The following is a 27,363-nucleotide window of genomic DNA, read 5'->3' as shown; positions in this document are numbered from 1 at the left end:
CAAATTCCTCGCAATATCCAACATGCAAAACGTTTCTAGCCTCGCGTCTTCTCTTCTTCGTAATAGATATTCTCGACAAGGTCGATAAAATGCTTGGACTTGTTTGTCCTGCCAGAGAAGGAGAGAGAGAGAGAGATGGTGGAATAAAGGGCTGCCATATGCTGGTCGGGGGGAGGGGACAATGAGGACGAAATAAGAATCGTCGAAGGGTGGTGTGTATAGTAAAAAGGGAGGGGCCCCATTGACCAGAGAGGCCGCTAACCCTCCCTGCCTGCCTGCTCCAACGGCCCCTCCAAGATACGTCTCGATTCTTTTGGCTGCACACCCTCGCCCTCGCTTCTACCCTCCAAGGCCCTCCAAGGGGGCTGGAACCACCCCAATTCCATTCATTCTCACCGCGTGAGAGAGAGGAAGAAAGTCAAAATCGGTGTGTTGGTTGATCGGAGGAAGGGTATTTTTTTCATTTTTTTTCTTTTTATTCGATTTCGGTATCGATTTTCCTCTGCTTCGAGACGCGCAATTTTGCACATCTGAATACTGGTTTGTGCATTTTTTTTTCTAATCTAATCGATTTAAAAACGTAATTTTTCTTGTTGATTAAATAAATACATTAGGTTTGCAAATTTACAACAATTGTGGATTAAATTAAAAGTATCGCAATTTTATTTTATAGATAATGGTTTCAATGGATTGTATGCAACATGTATGAATGATAGAATGGTTATATAAACCATTTTCGATTGAATGAGCCAGGATTCTTGTAGTCTATTCGAAATTGTTCGATAGTGAAAGTATTACATCTGTTGTTCTGTCACTGGATGTACGACTATAATTTAAACACTTTAAATAAAGTTTCTCTTCTGTTTTAAACAGTTAGTCCGTGCTTTATGCCCGTTGAATCGGCTTTCTAAGTGTAATTGATATAGTCAAGCCGTAGAAATGAATCAAACTTGAGTCGTGACGCGGCAGAAAAATTAATCAATCGAAGAAGAATCGTAAGACTTCATTGAGGCGATTTGGAAAATTTACAATGCGAAATATATATAATCAGGCCAATCGCGTTATTTTTCAATTAAGAAATCGTAATTGTTGAAAACGTTTATCCATCCGTATATCCAAAGAAAAATTTTTAATAGTCACTCGTAATTAGATACTAGACCGACATCCATCTTCCTTTTTTTTCTCAAACCTCGTTAAAAAAATGTTAAATCACAAGTCACATCTCGTATTATAGCAAATTACTTATTATTTAATACGTTCGAGGCCCGTAATTTTATCAAGATCGTGAGCCGACGAGTGACAACAACGTTCCTTAATTAAGAGGAGGCCGAAAATTCGAAATTTCCTTTAAAAACGCTGTACTACATTGTATCTCGCTCGTTGTTATTAATTAAAAATTAAAAGAAAGTTTCATCCTTGATCCTGTGGTCTGTCCGGCCTTACTTATTATTAAAAAAAAAAAAAAAACACGATACGTCAACGGTCGTTAATGTGTTAATATAACACGTTAAATTACCATAAAAGTATTACCAACAAATTGCACCGATGATTTATCGTCGTCGGGCCAACCAAATTTAGCTCCGTTCGAAAGTTCCCGCCCGAACCGAGGAAAACCTTTGACTCGAGAATGGCGTGGAAAGTTGGTTTCACTCTGGCCGCTCCACTTTTCTCTGGAAAACGAGATATCGATAGGTTGGCAACAGTGAAATCTTGGTTGGTTACGATGCACATCTGCCACCCTCTTCCTCGGCCCTCCTCTCCACAGCATACAGGGTGTCGAAAAACAATCGACGAGAATTGATTGCTCGATACGATTCCTAGTTTACAATCTTTTCTCACGCGAATATTTTAAACAAAAATCTATGCACGAATTTATTCAGAATTTAGAATTCAATCTCAAGGAATATTGAATATTGAAATAATTATTTAATTCCTCCTATTATTATTATTATTATTATCATCATCATAAATTATCTTATTAATTAATAACAATAATTGTTCAGGAAAAAAAAAAAAAAGGAACCAAGAGTGTTGTACGAACACCCAGTGTACAGCGATTGTTAGACGATGAAAAGCGGAGAAGAACGAGGGGTTCTTCCCTCGTTCTTATCCCATCTACCACCCACAGAGGCGGATCCCAAATGTGGGACCGGGGATGAAACGATCCCAGGCTTCTCGAAACTGTATCGGCCGATTCGATTCTCCTGTTACACGGGCAAAAACACGAGAAAGCGAGAGCGTCGGCTTTCTTCGTGAAATTTGTTATGGTTCAATCAGCGTGACAGGTTGGTAACATTGTTTCTTTTTCAGCGACATTCAGTTCTTACACTTTTTTTAGGCCGGAATAATTATTTATCGCGAAATTTGGAAAGGAATAGAAAAAAAAATTCGATTTTAGATTTGAAATTCTGTCGAATTTTTCGGATTATATTTCGAAAGCAATTCGAAATTTCTTCTTTTTTTTTTACCTCGTGTAATACAAGAACGGAACCTGATCGCCATTGAGGGTGAAACTCGAGGACGCGAAAAGTTCATCCTCTCTTAAAAATTAATCGAAAATTTTACTACAACTCAGAAATTGAATTGTCTGTCCGTCGAGAAAATCTAATCTAATCTCGTTACTTCTATCGAGGCACACGCATGTTTCGCCACGTTGCGCTGTATCGTTTCGTATATGTCACGTTGATCTAATTTAATTCCACCGCACTGAAGTTGCGTTACCTTCGTCGTCCAATGCCACAATGTTGCATAACGCTAAATTAGCTTGAACGATGTTGCATTTTCGTGTTACATCCTCTTATTGCTACAAACATTTTCTTCTCGCATCTTTCTTACACTATATATTGAGCAACATTGTATTAATCCACTGTCCCATATTCAACCATATATTATATCATAATGCAATGCACGTTACCTTACACTACGCCATGTTACACTCTATTACATCGCTCTATGTTACAATTATACCCGTCCACGTCGTTGTATCGCGTTACGTTGCACTATTTTACATTGTGCCACAGTTCTATCCCTTCTATTACTCCTCTCCTACCAAAAGTTAAAATGTGTTTTAATTGCAAACCACAATTGCTTACACTGCTCTATTACACGCTGTATTTATTTACCTCTACCTTACGTATTCGCTCCGAGCCATAATATATTTTTCATCCGTGGCCAATAAGCGGTTAAATCAAAGGGTTAACTATCGACGAGCCCACTCGGTCGGGCAGTTAAAAGATTGGCCTCGATCTAACGAGCGAAGATTGGCCTCAATCTAACGAAGAAAGTGCACTGGGTGTACACCTATCCGTTCCACGAACGAACGGGACCGCGGTGTGACGCGATCATCGTCTCGAATTTTTCATTTCGCCGCCTCGGATTATCGCCGAGTTATTGATTCTTATCGAACCTGTGATCGAAGGAGGGGATTTATTACGGGGAACCAGTTTTGCCCCCTCAACGGGAGAGAGCCAATTTTGGCGTAAACATAAGATAAGATCGGTGCAATCCACGAGGATTTCTTGATCGATCGACGAGTTGGCCGTATATAGGCGTGCTTGTTGTGTTGCGAGGATGTTGTGGATTGTAAAATTACTCAATAAACGATTGAGTATAGAAATTATTTATTAACGAGGATGGAGAAGGTAAATTCCCTAAAAGGAATTAGTTTACGTATTTCTGATTGTACGACGAAGCAGTTAAGTTTAAAAAAAGTACAACATAAAATTGGTTATTTCCCGATTAGATACGAATGAATTACGCGGCGCGCAAGCAATTTTTATTACTCGAGAAACCTTGCTTTTAATTTTTAAACGAAAAGAATTTCATACTTCTTTCACTTATATACGTAGAATAAACATCTATCGATAATTCGTTCGTATCTAATCGGGAAACAGAACAACTGGAATAGGTGTAGTTGAAAAATTGTTAAACTCCTCGCGTAGAATTTCCGTTCTGTTATTCACACTTTAAATGATTAAACAATGATTGAATAAAAAACTTAATCTTGAAAATAATAGCCTATTAACTGTTACTGCAGTTCAACAAAAAAAAAAAAAAAAGAAACGACGAATTTCTTTGCTCGACAAATCGAGGAAAGTTTCCTAACCTAACCTAACCTCTTAATAATCGCATCTCTCGGCTGTAAAAAAGTTTTCCCTGGCGGAAAATCGAGACACAAGGAGGCAATTGTTCTCGGATTGATATCTTTCTAATCGATCGAGTGTCTAAATGCCACCTGGCCGACCTAGTAGTACAGTTAGACAAGTGGGAGTGGGTATTAACATCGGGAGGATCGAGGTTAACGATAAGTCTGGGAAAGGGACAACCGTCGAGATGTCGAGGACGATTATATCTCGAAACGATTCGATATGTTTTGGATCTTTTTCGAGAATTGAATTTGATCGATTCTTATATAATAAAGATTTGGGTTTCACTTTCTACACGAATTATCACTGCGTTTTATTTTTAGAAACAATATTTAATATATGAGATTGATTCGTGAGAAAGAGTTATCTCAGAAAAAGTGGACACGAAATTTTGGACTTTTGAAAAATTTGGCATCGCAATTTCGAGAAATAGAAGCGTAAAAAAAAAAAAAAAAAAAAAAGACGTTGTAATAGAAAGTAAAACTATCAGACTAATCTCTCGCATTCTGCGCTTTAAAGAAAAATATTCGTTTCGATGTTTTAAAAAAATTTTAAAAACATATACCCACTTTTCTCGGAACAGGTTTAAAGACTCAATGCATATTCGAGACATACAGAAATAAAAAAAAAAAAAATAATTTCGACGAACCTTTACAAACCGGATACAAAGTGAAAAAAAGTATGCAATATATGATTCGATACGATTCATCTTAAAACCGAAAGCTAAATCATCGATTTCACGATAAGAGGACCACTCGAGTGGATTCGCAAGTAAGAATATGCGATTTAAAGGGCCGATCGATCATGGAAGAATTTCAGGAGTAGAACGTACCGGTTCCACAACCTGGAAACGATCACGAGCCGCAGTTTTCGTCCGTGCGAGAACGGGCGACGCTTTTAATACGCGGATAGAGGCAGGAATCTCGTTGCGGTTCTGCTCCAATAGCCTGGCGGCTGGTTTTCTCGTGTGTTCGGCAACACCTACGGTTTCGATCGATTTACGACCGATGTTAACATATATATATATATATATATATATGTATAACAAACGAGTCTGATATCGATCAACGTGTGTGCTTTCAGCGGTGTGTGTGATTCTTTTTTAGAGAGATTGGTATTTGATCGAGATATTCAACAATGTTTCCATGAGATTTTAGAAGGATATATCGTAATATCGTTAAATTGTATTACACGCATGATTAATTATTACGGGGTAATAAAGAAACAGTTAATTTTAATTCGCGCGATGGAGATGAAATGTTACTAGAGATTTCTAGAGATTTTTTTTTTATTATAAGAATTTTGAAGAGGTTAGAAAGAGCGATACGACGCCATATTGAATCTTTTGGCGGGCGATACGAACTACGTAGTTTAAGCAAATTAATGAAACTCTGGAAATTCAAAGCTTGGAAAAGGAATGAGTGATTATTTTTCTGTCTTTTTGTTTTGAAAAACGTTATTGGAGGATGTTTCAAGATCTTTGGAGGTTAACCTTCAACCGATCTTGACGTGACGTCAAAATGACGTCAATCGTCAAGAGTGAATCCCTCCAATCTTGACCGAGTATTTTGCACTACGTATTCACTCAGGGTTATTAGATATTTTATTTTATCATCAAAATTTTGTAATCATATGGTTATAGTGTTTCCTGGAAAAGAATGTATAAGAGGAAAGATATTTGAAATTGAAAATATGGAATAAAATATTTTCATTATTTTGCGTGTAAAAAGAAGTGAAATAAAAAAAAAATGTTCTTATTTTTAAGAAAATCGAAGTTAAATATATATATATATAACGTGCAAAGAATCGATTGTGATTTATGAATTTTCCAAAAATCCATCAGTTTGAAAACGAATTTTGAAACGAAGAAAAAATTTATTCTACATTTTTTCTTATCTTTATATGTAAAATAACCTTCTATTTATATTTCGTTCTTATCTAATCGAGAAGTAACCAATTTCGTTTGTACTTGAAAAATTTTTCGAATTTAACTTACTGAAATTTTTTTCATTTAAAAATTAAGAACAATACTTCTTAAAAAGTTTCCGACAAAATTTATTCGTTTATTCTTACATGCCATTTGTCGATAGTTCGTTCGTAAATAACGAATTTTAATTGAAAATTTTTCCAATTCGAAGACAAAGTTTCAAATAAAAAAATATACGTCCCATTTTTTCACACGATTTATTTTTTCACGTAGAATAATTTTTCAATCGTCAATCAGTTGTAGAAAAATCTATATATATATACACATATATAATTAGAAATAATATAATTATTAATATAAATCTATACATTTTCAAAAATTCTCCAATCTTGGTTAGAAAAATATTGTTCTCTTTCCTCTTCTCCCAATGTAATTGTTAGCTTCAACTTGATAGAATGTAGCTCTCGAGTAGATCGAGTGTGTTCGAGCTCGTTCAAAGTAATCGAATTATCCGGTATAATCGAGCAGTCAGCTTGCTCCGATCGAACATGTGTTATACAAGCAGAATTTCGATTACCCTTTAATAGGAACGTAGCACTTACTAATTTCTCAACGTGTTCAGAAACGTTATTGTACTTGCATTTTATTTACTCTTCCGTAGAAAAAGAAAAAAAAAAACGCTGTTGCACGCAGAAAATTTTTTTCTATATACGATAAATATAATTATTACTGTCGTATAATAATAAAACGATCATTCAATGGTTCAAACGCAAAATGGTATTCGTTACATTACGAAATACGAAAATGGCGATTGCAGGAAGCGATGTTTTCTGTATTCATAGCAAACGGATGTTATCCACGAAGGCAGGCGTCCCACGTGCGGCGCACCAAGTCGACAAAGTAAGTACTTACTTGCATACTATGTCCAACAACGTGCGTTTATCCGTATTCAGTGGCCTGTACACGTGCTGGACAGTTTCTATGGAGAGCTGGCTCGATTAAGACGCGTTTCTACGTAGAGTATGTACATTATGCGAACACGTGGAACGATAGTCACGCGTGGTCGCATACAAGGCAAACAACCTTGCATTTCGACGAAAACCTGTATTGATAAATTTCGACGAACGCCTCTTGATAATTTTCAATGAAATTTGTCGAGAGAATTTTTAACGGAATACCAATAGTTACGGGCTTATTTAATATCCGGAAGAATTTTTCGATATCGAAAACTGATATCTTTTAACCGGTATTAAAACGATTCTCTTCTTTTTTTTTTTTTTTTTTTTTTCCTTTTTTTCTTTTAAATTCCCACAAATATACTTTATTTTTAACGCTATGCGCGCGTAGAATGGTTCGAACGAAGTTAGCTATAGGGATATTTCCTCTGAATTGTAAATTTCAATTATTTTCTTTTAAACGGGATGAAAGAATCGATTGAATATTGGGCCCTTAGTATGAATTCAAGTTCAGAGTTTTTATTGGAAATTGGAATTGTAAGATAGTCAAGATTTTAATCAAAATTTCATTTCAATAATTAAGTTCTACATTGTACAATCGGGCCCAATTCGTGAAAAGCATCTATATAAGGCCCTCTATCTGTAGTAACATAAATTCGTGCAAAGATAAATGGATTCAATGCTGGTTAATTAAAATTTTCGATAAATGAAATTCAGGCAAATAAAGTAGCACTGTTGGGCCCAATTTATACGTGTCTTGGCCAACAAAGAGAGACCGTAACGAAATTTCACTTAAACTTCCGTTCCAATAACGAAGTTCTATATTATATTTACGAATACTCGATACGTGTATCCATAAGGCCCCAACTCGTGATTTGTTCTATAAATAATAAAACGAATTTATTTTCATGCAAAAAGTCTCAATCGATAGAAATTTAATTAATCGGTCACTTATTATTTATAGTGTCGAGGGAAAATTCAGGTGGGCCCAATTTAACGAACAAAGAGAAATAAAATAAAAAGTTTATAATCATTCGTCAAAAGTTATACACACGTTCTACTTTATACATCATGTTGGGCCCACTATTTTGCAAAACATCCAGATAAGGCCCCGATATATCGAAATTAATTTACATTCGTTAGAAATTCAATTTAATCTACCAAATCTACCTAAAAATTTCATAAATAGTAGAAAGTGGAGAAACGGGCCTCATTCAGAAGAATCATTTATACCGAAATACCTTAAGAGAATAAGAATTAAATGAAGTACAGCCTGAAATTTCAAACAAAACTCGAACAAACCATTGTACAAGTAAGGCCCATTTGGCGTTTTAACGAATAGGGTCGGGAGAGGGTGGGAGGGAGGGGGTTGAGAGAGGCGTGCAGGAAACGAAAGGTGTCGTCGGTCGAAAGACGATAGGATCCTCCTCGACTTGTGTGTGCAACGAAGGCTCGAAAAAAAAACGAGGCGAAGTGAGGTGAAGAGAGCTGACCTACTGTGGCAAGTGGCTCAGGGCCGTCGCTGTCCAAATCGTCCCCCGATTGCCCCTCCCCCTCGTAGGCCTTCTCCTCATCCGGTACCGCACGCAGTATTCAAGTATTCTCTCTTTCCCTCTCTTTTTTCCCTTTTCTTTTTTCGTTTCTGTTTCAAAAGCCCCTGCGTGGCTACCGTGCTCGTTGCCCACCTCCTTTTCCTTCACCCTTTGTCCTCTCACGAGGATCGATAACGATTATCAAAAAAAAAAAAAAAAGAACGAATATGGAATATTACACGTACACGTCTATGATGAGTTTCATGAATAATTTTAGGGAGTTAAAAATTTATAACATTTTCCTATTTTCATGATTTACAAACAAATTTAATCAAAGGTAGATACGTAAAGAGTTTATATAAAAATTAATTTTATTTTTTTCTATACAATAATTGTACGAAACTTCATCATATAACTCTCCTTACTTTCACACTTCAATATATTCTGAACTAACGATTTCTTAAAATAACCAATTGCAACGGTTAATTTGCGTGAATGTAATGTAAAACCAGGGTATTGCTTTTCTCTGAAACCGTTCAATGTTGCATTGAAACAAAAAAAAAAAAAAAAAAAGAAAAAACAAAACAAGCACATTATAGAGAGAAAGTTAGGAATGGGCCACCCTGTACACATGATACATGAAATGGGAAAACGTTGGAGATTGCAGGCCACGAACCGTTTCATGATCCGTTTCGCCCCTTTCCACGCGTTTCTTGCCACTTTTTCGTCGTGAACCGCCCACCGGAGGAAAGTGAATCATGGAGGCGAGCGAGTGAAAAGCAAGCAGTGAAAAGTGGCCGGGTGTGGAATGGCGATTTGAAAGTTTCTGCCTTCAGCTTCTAGCGCCGATTTTCACCTCGCCAACGCGGCCATCGGTTGACAATCGAAAGCAGCTAAGCTGGAGCTAGCTGAAAACTGGTCTTCTCTCCAATCTTGGTCAGATGCGAAACGATCTGCTCGACAGAACATTCGTTCACGCTTGTTCCAATGGTTTTTTTCACGTAAAACGAAACGAAACACTGTAGAAAAGAATATTTGTAACGAATAATAATAATTCTTCTTCGATTTGCGAAATTTTAATTGGATAAATATAAAAATGGAAGATGAAATTATGGTAAATTACATTAAGTAAAATTGTTGAAATTAAAAATTAGAAATCTTAGGTAGAAAATCTTTCTGGCAAGCTTCTTTTCAAATAATAAGAAATAAATCGATGATATAGGAGTAAGTATGTAAAAATCTTGTATTTAATTTCAATATCTTTGATATTTCATAGTCATAGCTCCAAAGAAAAGACTAAAAGTTTAGTAAAAAAAAAAAAAAAAATTAACGCCTCGTTTCGTTCTATTCAGTAATATTTTATCGTCGTTTCATTTATTACTTTCGACGATGAATAAATAAAATGAAAAAAAAAAAAAAAAAAAAAAAAAAAGAAATCGTGAAATAATCGAAGATAGTATTTTCGGCCATTTTCTGTTTCTTTATGTTCGCCTTGTACCAATCTTCCTTTTCGTTTTTTGGTTTCAGATGTCCTTTATTTGAGCTGTGCTCAGGCCTCACCTGAACAAAACGAGCTATGTCGACGAGTAAGTAACACACATCTTCTTCGCCAATACGTTTTCTTTATTTATCATTCATTTCCTTTTTATATCGTTCTTTGTTGCTCGTTATAACGTTCATTTTTATTCAATTTTTTTTTACGATTGAATACCTTATAATAACGTTGAATACGCATAATTAACAAATTAGAATAAAAATAATAATATATTTGACAAAGGTATAAAAATCTATCAAAGAATAACGTGACGTTAATTGTATCGTTAAATATCGAAAAACTATATCCTTATGTTAAAATATGCAAATCGAATTCGATACATTGATATTAAAAAAATAAGTAAATTTAACTAGTTGGTTGCGTACAAAGTACGGTATATTATCGTATCAAAGTAATTTAACGCTTATTTTGTCACTGTTTCCGGTGAATTAAGGCTTCCATTCTTAACTCTCTAATTCGTTCGAGTCAGATCTCTCTGATATTGTCAGAGGGAAACGTTCAATGATTTATTAATTAGAATTTATCAAGTTGTTAAGATTTATATACTTGTTATAAATTACGGAGAAACGAACAACGTTGTGAAACTTTAAAACTTGTCATTTTAAAAAAAGTTTAGCAACAAGAGAAAATTAAAAGTAAAAGTAAATTACAAGGTTAAAAATACTTTAATTTTATAAAAAAAAATTTGTTATATATTCAGAGATGCAATATCTAAAATCATCTAAAATATAAAATAAAAGATTCAATTTTACCGTTCAAAACAAAATTGTCTATTAATATCTTCGCTTTATTATATGTAGATGTTCAAATATGAAATTAAACAATAATCAAAGAATAGAGTTGAGAATCATGAACACATTCCATAAAAGTCAAAAATTTATAAAAATATATTCTGAAAATATATATTAAAAACATATATATAGAAAATTTGGCATCGTTTCGCGTTAAAACTAGAAATTAAAAAAAAATTCAGATCGAAATTTTTCCTTTTTTCCTTTATTATTAATTTTATCCATTAATTAAAAGCAGAGATATAATTCTGCAAAATTTTGGCGTAACAAAATTCGCATAAAATTTGAATTGCCTCTCGCATCCGACTCGAGCGCTTCGTCATGGCCAGTTTGCTTTGGAATCGATTCGTGTACACATAAATCGTTCCTTGCGCCGTTTGTAATAAGTCGATAATTAGTAAACGTGACCGAGCCAAAGTGATCCGCGAAACCTGTTTTCCTGTTTACTCGATTTGATCTTTAACAGCCTCTTGTTCGGCCTTCGCGATAGTTAACTGCATAGGAATCTTATACATTCCTCGGTGCCGATTCGGGGTCTTCATCTTCTTTAACAGGGCTGCCACTTACTCGTGTGTTTATATTTAATCGCCAATGAAACTTGATCATACTGGATCATCATCCCATAAGTAATTTCATTTTTATGCTGGAATTGCTTGTAACGACGAGCGTCTAAATATCACAGGTACGAATTAAAATTGGTGTCGAGATGGCGAATAGGTAGGTGTAAATATTACACACTGTTTGAAATGTAAAAAATTCTCTGCAAAAACATGATCTATCTGATCCGATAGATATATCGTAGTCAATGAATTCGAGTAATGCGCAATTATATAGACTTGGAGAATGTTTATGCATTTATGAAAGATGAATTAAACTTTTATCCTTTTTTTGTTTTATTTTTATTAATTTATTGTGAGAATAAAAATACGAGTTTTGAAGTAACTGTATTTTTATAGTATTGTGAAAAAATGTGCAAATGATGAATATGAAAAGTAAGCCAAACAGTTAAAAATGAATTAAATGGTTTAATCCATTTTTAACTTTGCCTTTTTAATCAACAACGTTATATCGAATATAATGATAAAATTATACTTTGATTAATGCTATTTTAAATAAAGCTACAAAGGTTAAGATTTTCATTAATAATCACGTGGCGCTAGTGGAGACAGGATGACCTATAGTCGCGACACTAGCGCCACGTGACTATTAATTATACACATCTATCATACTTATATGCTTGTTTATTTGTGCGTTTCTTTTTTAAAATTAATTTATAAAGAATTCGATACACAAATATCAATTATTTATATTTCTATTATAAACGATACTTAATTAAAATTTTGATCATTTCATTTCTGCTATTCGACTTCGATAATAAAAATATATCATATAATATAAAATATTTCCTGAACAATTATTACGAAAAGATTACTTATATTGAAAAGACTTATGCTCTGCTTAAGATCTATCAATTATCACCAGAAATTTCAGAATCGAGGACGAAGAAGCATCACTCGCATGCATCCGTGCCATCATCGTGTATACCATTGTGAATATGCGAAAATGACATCACTTGTCCTCGGTTACATAAAGATATCGTTGTTAATATCGATGATCCTTACGCCTTTATTTTACACGATGAGCGTCGCCTGCAACTCGTTTCTGTTTTTCATTGTTCAACTGTATCGCTTGTCGTTCGCATCGCTTCTTTTTTTTTTTTTTTTTTTTCTCCTTCACCGATGTCACAAACAGTTATAAAGCGGGGGAGGGGGAGGGGGAAGAAATTATAATAATAACTGTAATTTCTTCTTTTTATTTATCTATTCGTCTTGTTTTTTTTTTTTTTTTTTTCTCTTCTTCTCGCTTCTTCGTGCAATTGATTTCTTAGGATTTCTTCAAAGATTTAACAGGATCGTGATCTGTTTCAACGCGAATGGAAAGTTCTTAGAAAGTTCCTCTATCTTGGATCGTTTTATCGTGAAACCTAGCACGGTGTCGAAACTGGCCTAATACGGGATGGCAAAGTTTTGAACGACTATCGATAATTTCCATCGTTGGAAAATTACACTTTGATCGATTTAGTGATAACTTTTTGTTTAACTTTTATCAAGAATTTTTTGACGGAATAAAAATCTGTTGGAATTTGTAATATTTATTTGCAAAGTTTCATTTGTTTCATTGTCAAATTCATCTGCTTGCAATCTGTAAAATTTTGTAATTTTCTACAAGAAATTATATAAATTCTTAATACTTTACTTTAATAATACACATCATAAATCAAAGAAATGTTTCACCAAAAGTTGATGAAATAAAATTAAAACGGATAAACTAGATTTCATCATTTATTCGACGATAATTGTTATCCCGGTTGAATTTAATAATGCACGAAATCGAGCTATTTTCATATCCAGTTACGTTCTAGCGAAACGATTTAGTTAGCGAACTTGTCACTTGCAGCACTTCTCTACTCCAGCTAAATCCATCCCGTACACTTCCGGTTTAATCTATCTATAAATTGAACAAGGCTCTTTCAGACACCGGTTTACATTGTTCCATACAAACGTTTCGAATTACCTTAAAATATATTGATCAATTCTTAAAATATTCAAAGGTGCAAGCGAGAATTTTACTATAATATTATTGAAACATTTATTGACTTGTATAGTTTACAATTTCGTTATCCTCTCTTGCACAATTAATTAGCAAAATTATCACCATTACTATAAAAGTAACGAATAATTATTAATTATTTCTAAAAATTTCATTTCCCCCCAAAAAATTGTCATCGAATTTCCATCGGAGATATGTCTATGGCGTTCGAGAATTATCTCAGAGAAACGAAAGGCAGCGCCACTTCCGGGATTGCGCAAGAACGCGGTTGAACCGAGCGGGAAAGCGGACAATGGGCGAGGGAAGGCGTAGGTAAACGCGACCGTCGAAATGGTTATTTTCGACGTTTGAGGTCGTCTAGGACGCGTAAAACGAGCGCTCGAGGACATCCTTGTTGCGTGCACACCACCTCTCACCGCTCCACTCTAACGCCAAGCCCACGGGACGTGTAACCCCGCACGACCTCCGTGGTTTCCTGTTCGATCCTTTGTGGTCCGCGGAGAGTACAAGACTATGCATACAGCAATTTCTCCGAGAGGCATGTACATGAGTTTTCTTCGTTATTATACAAATTTTGAATAGAGATTCAATTCTCTTTCTTGAAAATACGTTTGTTAATTTATTGTATGTTATTCTCGATGGTATTCGATACTAGAGTAGAGATACAGGTGAAATTTTTTTAGGTTAGGTGGACCAATGTATTTCTTGAAATCGTTATATTTTTAGTTACGAATTATTATATTTTTGAAAAGAAGCGAGTGTTGAAAAAATTTACTGTCGTTCGATTAAATATAAATACGCGCGAAGAAAAATTTAAATGTTATCGTTGAATGATTGATAGAAAACTAAGAAGAAAACTAATAATGAAAAATTATTTAAACTGTTGAAATATATTTTCAAATTTTGATAAATCTTTTTATTATTACTATCATCAGGATAAGTAAAGAATGGCAAGAAGAGTAACAGGCAAAAATGGTTGGTATGAAAGTATAAACAAACAAGTATATATGACTTTTGAGCCATAAATAAAGTGAAATGAGTTAACTGAGGTAGTGGTGGGTGGCTATACCGAATAATCCCACAGATTCGAACAAGGTCCAACAAGGGATTAAAATTGTACTGTTGTCGGCGATAAAATTTAATACGAGATAATCCTTAAGTAATTATAAAGCAAGAGATTATTTATACATATGTGCGCACATATATCCATGCATCGTTTAATTTTCATACGTTCCACTTTCGTATTTTCTTTCTTTTTTTTTTTTTTTTTTTTATTCTTTGTTTACCATTACGTTCAACCGCGAAAAATTAATATTCCTAATGGTCGGAATGCCTTTTCCTTCCATTTCCACCCACGATGATGAATCAGTGGCTCGAATAATCGTGGAAAGCTATTCGATTTCATTTGTTCTCGTGGAAAAATAAGGTTGTCCTTGTTTTTTGAATTCTGCGAGTTAACGCCTTTTTAGACACGGGTCACAAAGTTTTCCGTGCTTTCTGGCCTGTTAGTAATTTATGATACGCGAGCTAGATCGCGCGATTAATTCAACGCAGAATTTGTTAAAAAAAAAAAAAGATTCGAAAAAGTTTCGATCGAGAGTTACGAGATTAAAATTGACGCTTTTCTTTTTAAATTTCTTCTTTCTTTCTTTTTTTTTTTTTTTTTTTTCGAGAATTTTTATAATTGAACAATCTTACAAGATTTGCACAATTTCAAAAATTTATAAAACTGAAACTAATTTTTCAAGTTTTTCAAATATCCTTAAGGGGCTTAACTTGAACTTATCATTTTCGTTCGATGTGATCCCATCCAATAATCAAGATTTTAAGATAATAAAATTAGAAAATGTGCAAGATTCTTCAAATTTCTTCAAACTTTCCTTAATAACCTTTCTTAACCTACGAATTTTCACGATGAAGCGAGAAAATATTCTTCGAATTCTTCAAATTTCCCGCTTGTCGACGAATTGTGATTAATTCACTTTTCATAAATTTCATGAACACACTGCAAATCTGCAATTTTCGCTCGATAAAATAAGATGAGAGGATACTCTTTCTCAAATTTTTCAACTTTTCCATTTCTCTCGAAATTGAAAGAATTTGGAGAAAGAAAAGAAAAAAAAATTAATCATCGAGAAGAAAAAGCGGAACTCCCCTCCCCCCGCGGTGCCACCCCGTCGAAAACGACAGGGCAACCTTAACCTCGGATGTCGATAATCAATGGAATCGATCGTAGACTCGACATGAAAGTGTCCCAAGGCTCGAACGAAGGTTGCCGCAAAACGGAACCTCAGCGAAAATTGCCTGAGAAACCTTCGCGTGTCCGTCGTTTGGCCATTCTTGAGCATCGAATTTTTTATTTCCCTCGATCGTTCGATGCTAGTGTTTGATACCGCGAGACATTATAAATAAGGGTTAACGACCTCCCCCTCCCAGTTATCCGTGGATCTAATTCAATTTTTTAGAAAAATTGGAAAAGAAGCGATTAATTTCCGTCTTGAAAATTTGAAGTAATTTATCTTTTCGAGGAAACTTAAGTGGTTGATAAAATTTAGAAATTTTTAAGCTTTTTCTTTTTTAATAATGAACAAATGAAATTATTATACAGAGACAAGAGTTGTTCGTTTCGTGGATTTTTTGGAAAAAACTATCGTTTGAAAGTGTCTCTGATTAGAGGATAAAAATTCGAAAGATGAAATAAACTCTAAAAAAAAAAATATATCCACGACAAAGTAAATTTCAAAAATATACCAAACTCCGTATATAAAATATCTACATTCAATATTCTCGAGACTAGAAGTTTCGAGAAAATCAAGAAACGTAACTTGCTCTCTACAAAATCTCATCATTTTAAGAGGCAAAAATTGCAAAAATTCCCCTCCATCTCCCCCTTTGGATAGATTTATTTATTATTTCACCCGCAATTTACCGCAGAATTTCTGCCGTTCGTGGAACGGGGTTAAGGACAAATCAAAGTCGCCGGCAATGACTCTCCAATCATAATGGCCGATTTCCAAATTCGCGTCCAAGGCTAGTAAATCGATCCTCCGCCGAGTCGCAAGTGTCTCCTAAACCCCGCCCGAAATTTCCTCCTCCGCTTAGACGGAATTTCGAGAAGAGCAATTAACGTCCCCATCAATGATTGAAGGGCGGAGAGAGGAGACAGGCCTTCATCCACGCACAATTGGAACGTGTTCTACCTTTTTTCTGGTGGATTAATCCTCCTCTTGACACCGTTCTCTTTATAACCTGGATCTTTGCATTTCGGGAATCAGTGGATATACCAAACTTTCGATATATATATATATTTTATGTTTGTAACTTGCATAAACGTGTATTTTGTAGTATAACAATAGTGATAGTATTATACAATATGTACGTTTATATTTATCTTTCGTATGAAATTAGAAAGTATTCGCCATTTTATTTCTCGGTGGAATTTTATTTTATTTTCGATACACAATTCTTCTTACATACGTGTATATTTACTTTAAAGTGTTGATTCAATTTTTTAAAAATGGATATAATTTACGTTTACCGAAAAATTCATTGTTTTATTCCATGTAGATCGTACATAGTGTAAATTATTTATGTAAAGCAAAATTTTAAAAAGAACGATTGGCGAAATTCGCGACTTCGATACATAAAAATAGAGGTGCGACGAATATACGTTTAAAATATATGGTCAACAAGGATAAAGAGTAATTGTTTCAATTATAAACATCCTCGTATCATAGCCGAGCATCGTATTAATTCGCCTATTAAAATATACGTACGATGAGATCACGTTAACAGAGGCATGGTCGAGATACACGATTAAGCGTCCGATTAAGCGTGACGTTCGCTCATTAAGAAAGCGTGTACACAGAAGAGGGAGAAGAGGGGAGAAGTGGAAAGAATTCGCGTGTAACAGCAAGCAAAGGCTGTCTCTCCTCATTTTGTAAAAATCCATCCGATGGAAGCTCGTTAGAGCAGGGTGGAATAATCGTAAAACTTAGTTTCCTTTTGCTTACTTCCCCCTCGTTGCTTATTAATTCCGCCATAGCGAGGATTCCATTTCGCGAGATTTGCGTTCCACGAAATCGCTGATGCTGCCCTCTACGATGCTGCCCGGATCGTTTCTGAAAACAGGCTTCCTCCAAAGATACGTTTCGCTCGTTATTCCACGTGAAACAGGAATAAAATAAAATTTAAGCGCGTTAGAAAAGAAAATGTTGAATTGAAACAATTAAATGTATAATGTGTGTATATGCAATTATATTATACATTTCCGTTTAATAAGAAAGAGAGGTAGCTAGGTTAGGTTAGGTTGATTGTTGTTCGCTTATGTTAAAACAATTATATTCTATCAATTCGTTATATTTTCTTTGTCTCGATATAAATTTGTTATTAATTTTGCTAAAGGCATCTGAATATAAGAATAAAAAATTGAAAATTTATAATTTTAACTGTTACAATCAGTGGAATATTAATTGTAAGTTTATCTATAGAAATCTAATACGTTTCTAACCTAATGTACACGTGTCTTTTTTCCAGCATTCTATATTCATGCTAACGAATTGCTAATATATTAATTTATGTTCAAATATGTTTTAATTAACTAGAAAAAAATATAGATTGAAATACAAAGTTATCATTAGCTCGTAAGCGAAACATTTTTAAATTAATCATCAAACCAGTCATCTTGCACCAGTATCCGTTTCAAAATATTGCTTAAATATTTTGCATGCAGAAAATAAAAAATTCCACTATAAATAAAGTGAAATGTAAATCAAAATTTTGAGTTAAGTTAAATCAAAAGTATAACTCAAATATTTTTCATACGGAAAATAATTATTATTTGTAAAATTATTTAAATATTTAAATATTTTGCACAAAGAATAACTCTATTAATGAGACTGTAAATATTTAAACCAAGCTTCGAGTTAAGTTAGATTGGGTCAAAGTATAACATATTTTGTATTAAAATTGTTCCAAAGTCGTAAAGCTTTACACTAAGATCTCCAACTCTGATATAGGTTACTTTGTTTTTAAAGTTGGCTTACTTGGAAACTAACTAACGCTTTTAAAGCGTTGTTCTGATTCCTCAAAGTCCATCCACGGTCCATCCACAATTTGAATTTCATTGGCACGCATGAATTCAGATAATTGGAACCACGACTCGACCCGAGCACCGTTAATTAATCAACCGTTCCACAGATTCTAGGAGCGGCTTTGAACCAGCACGCAGCAGTACTCGCGATAACGTTTGACCCTTGGTTCACTAGCCGTACGTCTCAATCAGAATTACGTTCTGGCCACAGCTACTAAACATCACCTGGTACAGCCACCTGGCTGTATTTCAAGATTTACAGGCTCTCGACTCGTCGTAACTGTTTCTCAAACAATTTATTTTTTCATTAATTTTTTTTTTTTTTATTCTTTCACTAACAGAACAATGTTCACTGTTCATCCGACGTTGAGCCAAAATTATACCTCAAAAACTATAAAGACAGCCAAAGATAAGAAGACAATTATCGATTAAATTTTAATTATTTTTCAATTATCAATATCCATATTGTAGATATTTTTGTTTCCAAGTGATAAATTTTATTCTCTCTATAACTGACAGAAAAAATGACTCTGATAAATTCTATGATTAGGAAAGTGTGGATTTATTTTTTTTTCACTCAATATTTAAATCGAAACGAGCGATACAAAGATTCTCTCCGATCGAAGGAAGGGCGAAAGTGGAAAACTGTGCAACGTCGATCGATCGCTCGAAGGTTGAGGATCCAGCTGGTGAAGACGGAGAAAGCTTATTGACGTGGAAATATATATTTGATAGGAGACCGCGGAAAGATTGAGTTGAGAAAACGGTTTGATACAGTTTATTGCCGATAGGAGGAAATTGGGAAGGTGGCCAAGCTCGGCAAATCGATTTCAACCGAGGTGTATACAACGGGTAAATATTTGCACTGCAGAGGAGGATACGTTAATCGATTCAATCTGGATCACACGGCCGTCCATCTGACAGTGTGTGCTCTCGTTGTTCGCGCGATATAAAAAGCGACGATTTCACGTGACGTAATGTAAAGTTACGAAATCATTTTTGTTTTTCTTGGAAAAATGGAGGGAAGAAATTTTGTTCATTATTACGATAAAATAAAATTGATGTTGTACGATAATAATCGAGTCAAAGTCGAAATTTTTGTTGGAATATTTTATAATATAATTATCTTATTTGTTATATCATAAAAAATTGATAAGAATAAAGTATGCGAAAAAATTATGAGGTCAAAGCAAAAATTTTTTGGTGGAAAATTAAAAATATCTCTATTTATATTTTTAAATGAGAAGCTCTCTCTTGAAGCTGTTGAAAAGTTTTATAGAAAATAAAAAAGAAATTCTCGTTTCGTTAATATATTTTTTTATATTTTTCCTTTGAATTGTAAAAAATCCTGGACATCGTTTCAAAAAGCAAGAAGATTTTTCAATTATTTCAAATCATCTTCAATTTTCATTTTTGGCGAACAGTGACAAAAACGTATAATATTTTCAAGAAATTTTAATACAAATTATTGTACTTGCAAACTTGCAAGAAAGCAACGAAATTTTTTAATAACGAAAAATTTCAAATCAATCGTTCATAATTCACATTTCGATTTCAAGATTTTCCTTTTTCCATTCGATCGATTCAACTTGTGAAAGGTGTTGTTGGTGATCGTGATCGAAAATTTCGATCGATCCTCTCTTTTTTCACTCTCTTTTTTTAATTATCGACGTTTCCGTTAATTCGTTATGAGTCGTCAGGGAGAAGAATTTCACCGGGTAGACACTTTGGTGACAGGGACGTCCGTGAACAGAAAATACCTTACGTGGAAATTAGGCCGAGTGGCGGACCTTGTTAAGCTGTTTTATTGGCGAGAATAAGGGCGAGAACAGGGGGGAAATGGGGAGCCTTGCGACTTCTCTGGAATTTTTTCTTTTTTTCCTCTTCTTTTCTTTTCTTTTTTTAGCACAACAATGGATTGAAGTAGTGGATTGAAGATCAAGGGAGAAGAAAAATCGTTTCTCTCGATTTCGTTGATATTAACATTTTCTTTATTTAGGTATGTAGTTTTCTTTTTTTTTTTTTAATTGTATCGTGTGTATATATATGTACATGTACGTGGATTAAGAATAATAAATTTTTTGTTGTAATGGAACAAAGTATATAAATAATTAAGAGTAATAAATGATCGATCGTTGGACATAATTAATTCAATATATGAAACTAACTAAATTTTGATGGATTATCAAACGACGTCAAATGGAACTTGAAATTAAATAAAATTATAGTTCAATGTAAGCGTTTCTGAGGTTCGACAAGATTGAAATATTTATTGAGACACAATTAATCGATCGAAGATAAAAAGAAAAACAGGAATCCATCCATAAAAAAAAAACTCGTTTATTAGCAGAAAAATCAATATTAATAATCAATCAGTAACATCTGCTCCTTTTCTTTTCACTTTATTTTCATTGTCGAATTATCGAAACGCAATAACAATCGATAAATATCCACAATTTTTATCTATCGTGTCAAATAACTTTTACATCCAAAACAAACGATTTCCGTATCATTCAAAATAATTTTTTCGAAATTTTGAATCATCGTTCAATCGTTCATTTTCTAAATCAAAACAATTTCGAGGAAGAATTTTTTTAAAACACACGATTTTCTTCAGTCCATCTACAATTTTATGTTTCCATCTTATAAAACGTAGGAGCTGACGATTTTTTCTTTTTTTTTTTTTTTTTTTGCCTTCTCTTTTCCTTCCTTTCGTCCTTTTTTTTTTAGATTAATGGCGCGCGTGGATCCCTTGTGTATATCCGATCCGCAAGAATCGCTCTCGACAACATCGCATTGGAATATCCGTTTGAGGGTTGCACCCCTCAGAGACGCGAGACGCTCTGATGTATACATTTTCGACAAAGGGATTTTACCATGGAGGAAATCATTGGATATCGATCGATATTTCCTCGACCGAAGGCTTTTTGATACGTTGTCGAGTAGCGAATGGAGAGATTTAGAAATTTTTCCTTCCAAGGAAGATTCATCTTTGGATTATTCCTTCTCCAAGGATGGATATCTTGTGCAAATTTAAAGATCTTTCAAAAGTAGTTCGTAATTTCCCTCGCCGTAAAAATTTTCCAAATTTTGGTGTAGGAAAGGATTCGAGTCGCAATTAATTTTACATTAATTTGAATTTTCGAGACGCGAGAGAAAGGGAAAAGGAGAAACAACGAGAAGAAATTAAGAGTGGAAATGGTGATGGATCGCGGCGAACAGTGTACGATTAATAATTCTCGCGGACGCGCGATTGTCGCTGAAAGCGGAGATCGCCTAACACGTGCGACACCTTGGCCCACAAGAGGGGTTTGACCCCATTTTTATTGCGGACGAAACAAGCCTTCCACGCGAGAAGAGCAAGTGTCATTGGTCGCTAATGGATTAAACGAGTTCTGGGGAGTAGGAGAAAATTTTCCAACCGATGAAAAATTTATTTTATCATCGCTGCCTTGATTCAGTTTCTCTTTTTCTTTCGAAGGGAAGGGTATCATCGTAAAATTTGACGAATCAACGAAAAAAGAATAAAACTGTTCCCTTTACTAATAAAAAAAATTGTAATGAATAATGGAGACCAGATGCGGTTTCGACCGGTTTTACTTTCATCAATTCTCTGACGGGCCAATTCTGGCAGAGCATCAAGTATCGAACACTTTAAATTCCGCGTTACGTTAAAATAATTGTATAATCGATCGTCGTAAACTGTTTCTCACTGCATAATTCTCTTAATTCTCTTTGTCCTTGGTTCCTATATATTATCCCGTTTATATTCTTTTTAGTATCCTCTAGAGAGAGAGAGAGAGAGAGAGAGAGAGAGAGAGAGAGAGAGAGAGAGAGAGAGAGAAGTTTCATTTTAAAATTAATATTACTTATCACGTAAAACCTATTAACATCCACTTATTAACATCCACGAGTTCGCAAGTTTTTCAAACGAATTATTATTATTATTATTATTCTTTATATGCAGTTAGAGTTTTATTGTTTTTAATTTTATTACATATTACTATCATAGGGAGAGAATGATGGAAAAGATTAGAGTTAAATTCAAAGCATAATTTCAAAAGAAGAAGAAATCGTCTTAATTTTCTTCTTGGGTGATTGAAACTAAATTATGAATGAAAATATTTTCCAAAAATGTTAATTTAACATCACAAAATTGTTGATTCCTTTTATTTTTAATCAATGCATCGAACGAATTGATGTATCGCAATTGATATATCTATCTTATTAATCTTGTTGTAAAAGGAAAAAAAAAAACAACTACTTGCCTTCCTTCTGATTGAGGTTAATTTGAGCTCGCTTGGACCAATTTCTAAGGAAACAGGCGTTTTCGTTAGATCACCTTGACCTTACAACCATCCCCACCATGTTGCTTCCATTACAATAGCTGGCTGCTTCTCTTGGGATCATTAAATGAAACCGTCCCCTTCCTTTCTTTCTTTTTAATAATCTTCCTTTCCTTCTCCCATAATCCAAATTGGTATTCCAGATCCAATTTCGAAGAAAATCGTTCAAAGCAGAATTAAAGTCAAGGACATCATCCCTGCGAATTAGTCAATGGGAGAGCCTAGCTGTTAAGCGCAATTGAATAAACGTTTTTTCTTTTTTTTTTTTTGTTAAGAATTTATTTTGAGCAAACTGGGTCGCTCGATTTAATTGAAATACTATCACGAAACAAGTTGGAAAATAATACATTATCTTCGATCACAAAGGGAATCCTCTCTTTTCTAAATTTTCGAAACTTGGTTTTCACTTGGTTTATCTAATGTAATCGAGTATCTCAGGCTTTTTTTTTTTTTTTCGAAATTTATCGATCCGTTTCCACGAATCTGTTTCGACAAGGACGGCGATGGAAGTGGATCATAAGCTCGGGTCGATCGATCGTGTCATCATCTTCGACGCGTCTGAAAGTGCGATATACTCGCCTCTCTCCCCCACACACCGTGTGTACAAAGTGTGTCCTGCGAGCTCTAACGGTCTTCTGCCTTGACCGAGTTGTGCGAGGTCCGTGTCAGATCCCCGTGTCTTGACTTTGACTCCGTTTTATCGTAAAAGTCATTTCCACGATCGTCGTTCGATCCATGCGTCGAGATCAAGAAAGAAAGGAGTCAAGATCGCTCGTTCTGCTACGAGAGCATCCTCGATTCGTGTGAATCGATGGAGATGTGGGGAATTTTTGGATCCTTTCTTGTTGGAATATTTTTCAAAATTTTGAAACTCATGTTATTTTCCTATTTTTCGTTATCGAAAGAATTGAAAATTTAAATCTTGTTTCAATAAAAGGAGTTGGTCAATTTTGTTTAAAAAAAAAAAAAAAAAAAGATTGATTAACGAGTCTGAAGAATCGTGTCCAAATGGATCTTAAAATATTGATCGATATTGAATTCTCCATTAAGCATCCTATATATGTATAAGCTTCATAAATCTTAGAAAATCTAAAGTCAAGTATCTAAAAAATAAGAAATTAATTTCATATCTTGTTCACAATGATTGAACTACATTCTATTTGTAGTTAAACATAGAATATGAACAGGGTTGATTAAAACGAAAATAAATAAACTTTGTGACAAAAACTTTACAATAAAAAAACGATACGATGAAGTGGATCAAAATTTTGTCAAAAAAACGAAACGAAAGACGATCCTTCTTACGTTGCTCCGCCGCTATTTCGGTCTCTGAAATAAAACACGCGTGCCAAAAAAAAAAAAAAGAAGAAGAAGAAGAAGAAGAAGAAATGGTACAAATGGCACGTTAACGCGGTATCGATCGGTTGCCTAACAGGCATTCATCCGTTTCCATCGCGCTTCTTGAGCTTTCCTTTTTCCACATCTGGCACCAACTCCTCTTGGACCGTCTCCAACTCGCCTCGTGTTCTCGCGATGCTGCGCCGTCGTCGTGCCATTCCTGAATCCTTAATGCGACCTTATCGAGGTCTTCCACGAGGCGAGCAGACCGGACGAGGAAGTGGCCACACACGTGAGTGGCCGAGCATTCCTCCTCAAACAATGTGACAATGTTCTTACTTTCCTTTCGATCGCGGCATCCTTTGTCTCCTTTTATTCTCAATTATATTGTTGCTGTGTGTGTGTGTGTGTGTTGCGTTTTCTTTTTTTTTTTTTTTTTCCTTTTCTTTGAGAAAGATTTTTGATCTTCCTATACTATTCGTGTTCTGTTAATAATAACGCGTTTGATTTTAATAACAATGGAAGAAATGAGGAAGGAATAACAATTGGAAGGTGGATTGTATAGTAGAGTATAGGAAAGATGAAAGAGTTTAAGAGAATTAGTTTAAGCAAACTTATTCGATATTTCGAAAATAATTTGAAATTTCATTCAATTTTACTTTGCTATGTGTACATCTGTTTTTATCTAAAGATAAGAGACAACATTGTGCAGTATTGATAGTTTTTCTATGGATGGTTAAATTATTTATATTGCATGTATCGATTAACATTAAAAATTATAAAATTTATAAAGAATTAAAGTTGATCTTCACATGATCCATTTATGGACAAATTATTATCATTCTACATAATGTAATTTCTAAGACAACTATAAACAAAATTGTAGAGAAGGGACAAAGCGAACCAGCGCCAAAATTACATTTTCTTATGAAACGGAATACTTGATAACATGCTGCAATGTTTGATCTTTCGCGTAACAGCGTTCTCGTGTTTAAACAAACACTTTAGGAATCCAAATATCTCTTGCAAGAACAAGAAAATTCTTTCCTTGAAAGATACATTTCGCACATTTTAAAAAGAAAACCAACGTTTCTAATATTTAATCATTTTCCATTGAAACAGATAATTCCATAATCGCTTGAAAGCCAGATCGTCCAAGAAACGATTAAAAAAAGAATCGTGATTTATCAGTATGGATGCTTTTATGACGCTTTTATTTTAAACTACTGTTCAGCCGGGGGAAATCTGTGGGCAGAGAGTAGAATAGAGTATCCTCAAGGGTGAATTTATGTATTTGGGTTGGGTTTCGATTTGTTTGGAAAAAAATTTTTCGTTGACTTTTACTTCGACTAAACTCCGTTTAACTCTAAGATTTTTATTATGAATATTTCAAAAAATTATCCGAAACAGTAATTTTATTTACCTGTAATCAGTGTTTCAATATTATTCAAAATTCCAATCACTGTTACAAATTTCGATCGAAAGAATCTTGTTGTTCTCATCGAGAAGATTTTCCAAATCGAAGATCACTGACCCAGACAAGAACGAATCAAACTTTCAAAATCGAATTTTCAATATAGAACTCTCGAGAACACGTTTTAATTCAAATATTTTGTAGCGACAATTGTCAGATCAGAGAAGAGAAACGCTTCCAATACTTACGAGACGATGTTGTTATACACGCACACGTACGCCATAGCTGGCATGGTGTGCGGGCATAGGTGGTTGCTTCGTTCTATCGACCGAGCACAGCAGCTCGTCCCGTGACCTGACCTCGTCTGAACCCTCCATTCCGCTCTCTGCCTCGCTCTAACACAATCACCCCTCCTCCCTCTGTCTCTCTATTCGTCTCCTCCTCCCCCTCACAGGCCGCCTATTATACCCCCGTGCCTCGGCACGGCGGTAGTTTCTTCCACCCTGCACAGTCACACCATCTCCACGACCTCTCCTCCGTGCAAGAAACCTCCCTCTTTGCCACTTTCCACGCAATATTAGCGGCCGAACTGGAACAACGCCCGAAACAACCAGCCGGTATACGTAGCTTGTTTGATGGCCACAGTTGTGTAAAAATTTTTCTCATTAGAATAGAAGGAACAGGGATGGAAGAGTTTTACGATTAGGTTAGGTTAGGTTATATATATAAGAGTTGATTATATTATAAGAATTTATTCGTAAGAAATTTTACGGTGATATAATTTAGGTTAGGTTTTTGAATGTAGGAATGGAATGTAATTGAATTAAATATAGCTTGTTTCCATTACCCGTTAATTTTCGTAATAATCTTGCTAAACACGTTTCTTATTTTATTTGATTGTTCGCTTAATAATCGAACAGAGACGTAGCAGTAAAAAATGCAGAAACTTTCCATTCCACCTTTTTGCACGTTTCGTTCCTTATCTATGGACGAGTTACGTACACTCGTAACGGACACCCTAGATTTCGGTCCCTGAGGATCAAGGGGAAAAGGATCGGTGGAAATTTCCATCAGACGAGGGAGAAGGAAAGTCGGTGGGGGAGCTGGTTGTGGACGAGGCGAGGTTCAAATGGGACTGACGCTTTAATTGGACGATGGACAAAGTTTGTTTAGGGTCCTAGGATTCTGATTCGTGGCGAAGAGGAGAGAGTGTTGAAACGTGGCAAAAGAGAGGTGAAAGAAATGTTTGCAAAGTGCTTTGGAAGAAACTTTAACATTCGATTCCAATTGGAGATTGTATTATTATTATTATTATTATTATACATAGTTGTTGTAATTGAATCTTCGTAATTTTATATTTAATCTTGAAATTTTTAATTTTTTAATTGGTTTTATTATAGCTTCATTTTTTATTATGTATGTTTTAAATATATTTTTAATCAAATTAATTTTTGTATTTAAAGAATTGGGAAAAAGAAATGTGTAAAAATGTATATATATTTTTCCTATTATAGAATAATTAAATAAAATATCAATTAAAAATCCATTCTCTATTCTCTAGTCTTATAATCCCTTATATTTCATTTCGTTGAAGATATACAATAGGACGATATTTTTAAATTATTCTTTGACTTTCTAATCAATTTATCCGTCCATC

The 27,363-nt window shown here is 34.5% G+C and overlaps 1 protein-coding gene across 15 annotated transcripts in view; it reads left to right on the top strand.

Moving 5' to 3' along the window:
- The window catches only part of rdx (BTB/POZ and MATH domain-containing protein rdx), a 153,110-nt gene that overhangs the window by 74,322 nt on the left and 51,425 nt on the right, over positions 1–27,363 (top strand). For all 15 annotated transcript variants that reach the window (XM_086902795.1, XM_086902804.1, XM_086902801.1 and 12 more), the window contains one exon: positions 10,088–10,146. The gene's annotated coding sequence lies outside the window, so the exon portion shown is untranslated. The remainder of the gene's footprint in view (positions 1–10,087; positions 10,147–27,363) is intronic.

The sequence above is a fragment of the Apis florea genome, unplaced genomic scaffold, assembly GCF_048593485.1.
Source record: "Apis florea isolate Af1SG1 unplaced genomic scaffold, ASM4859348v1 contig_2272_pilon, whole genome shotgun sequence".
NCBI classification, from domain to species: Eukaryota; Metazoa; Arthropoda; class Insecta; order Hymenoptera; family Apidae; genus Apis; species Apis florea.
The sequence above is the reverse complement of the archived record's forward strand: the minus strand, read 5'-3'. Positions and strand labels throughout refer to the sequence as shown.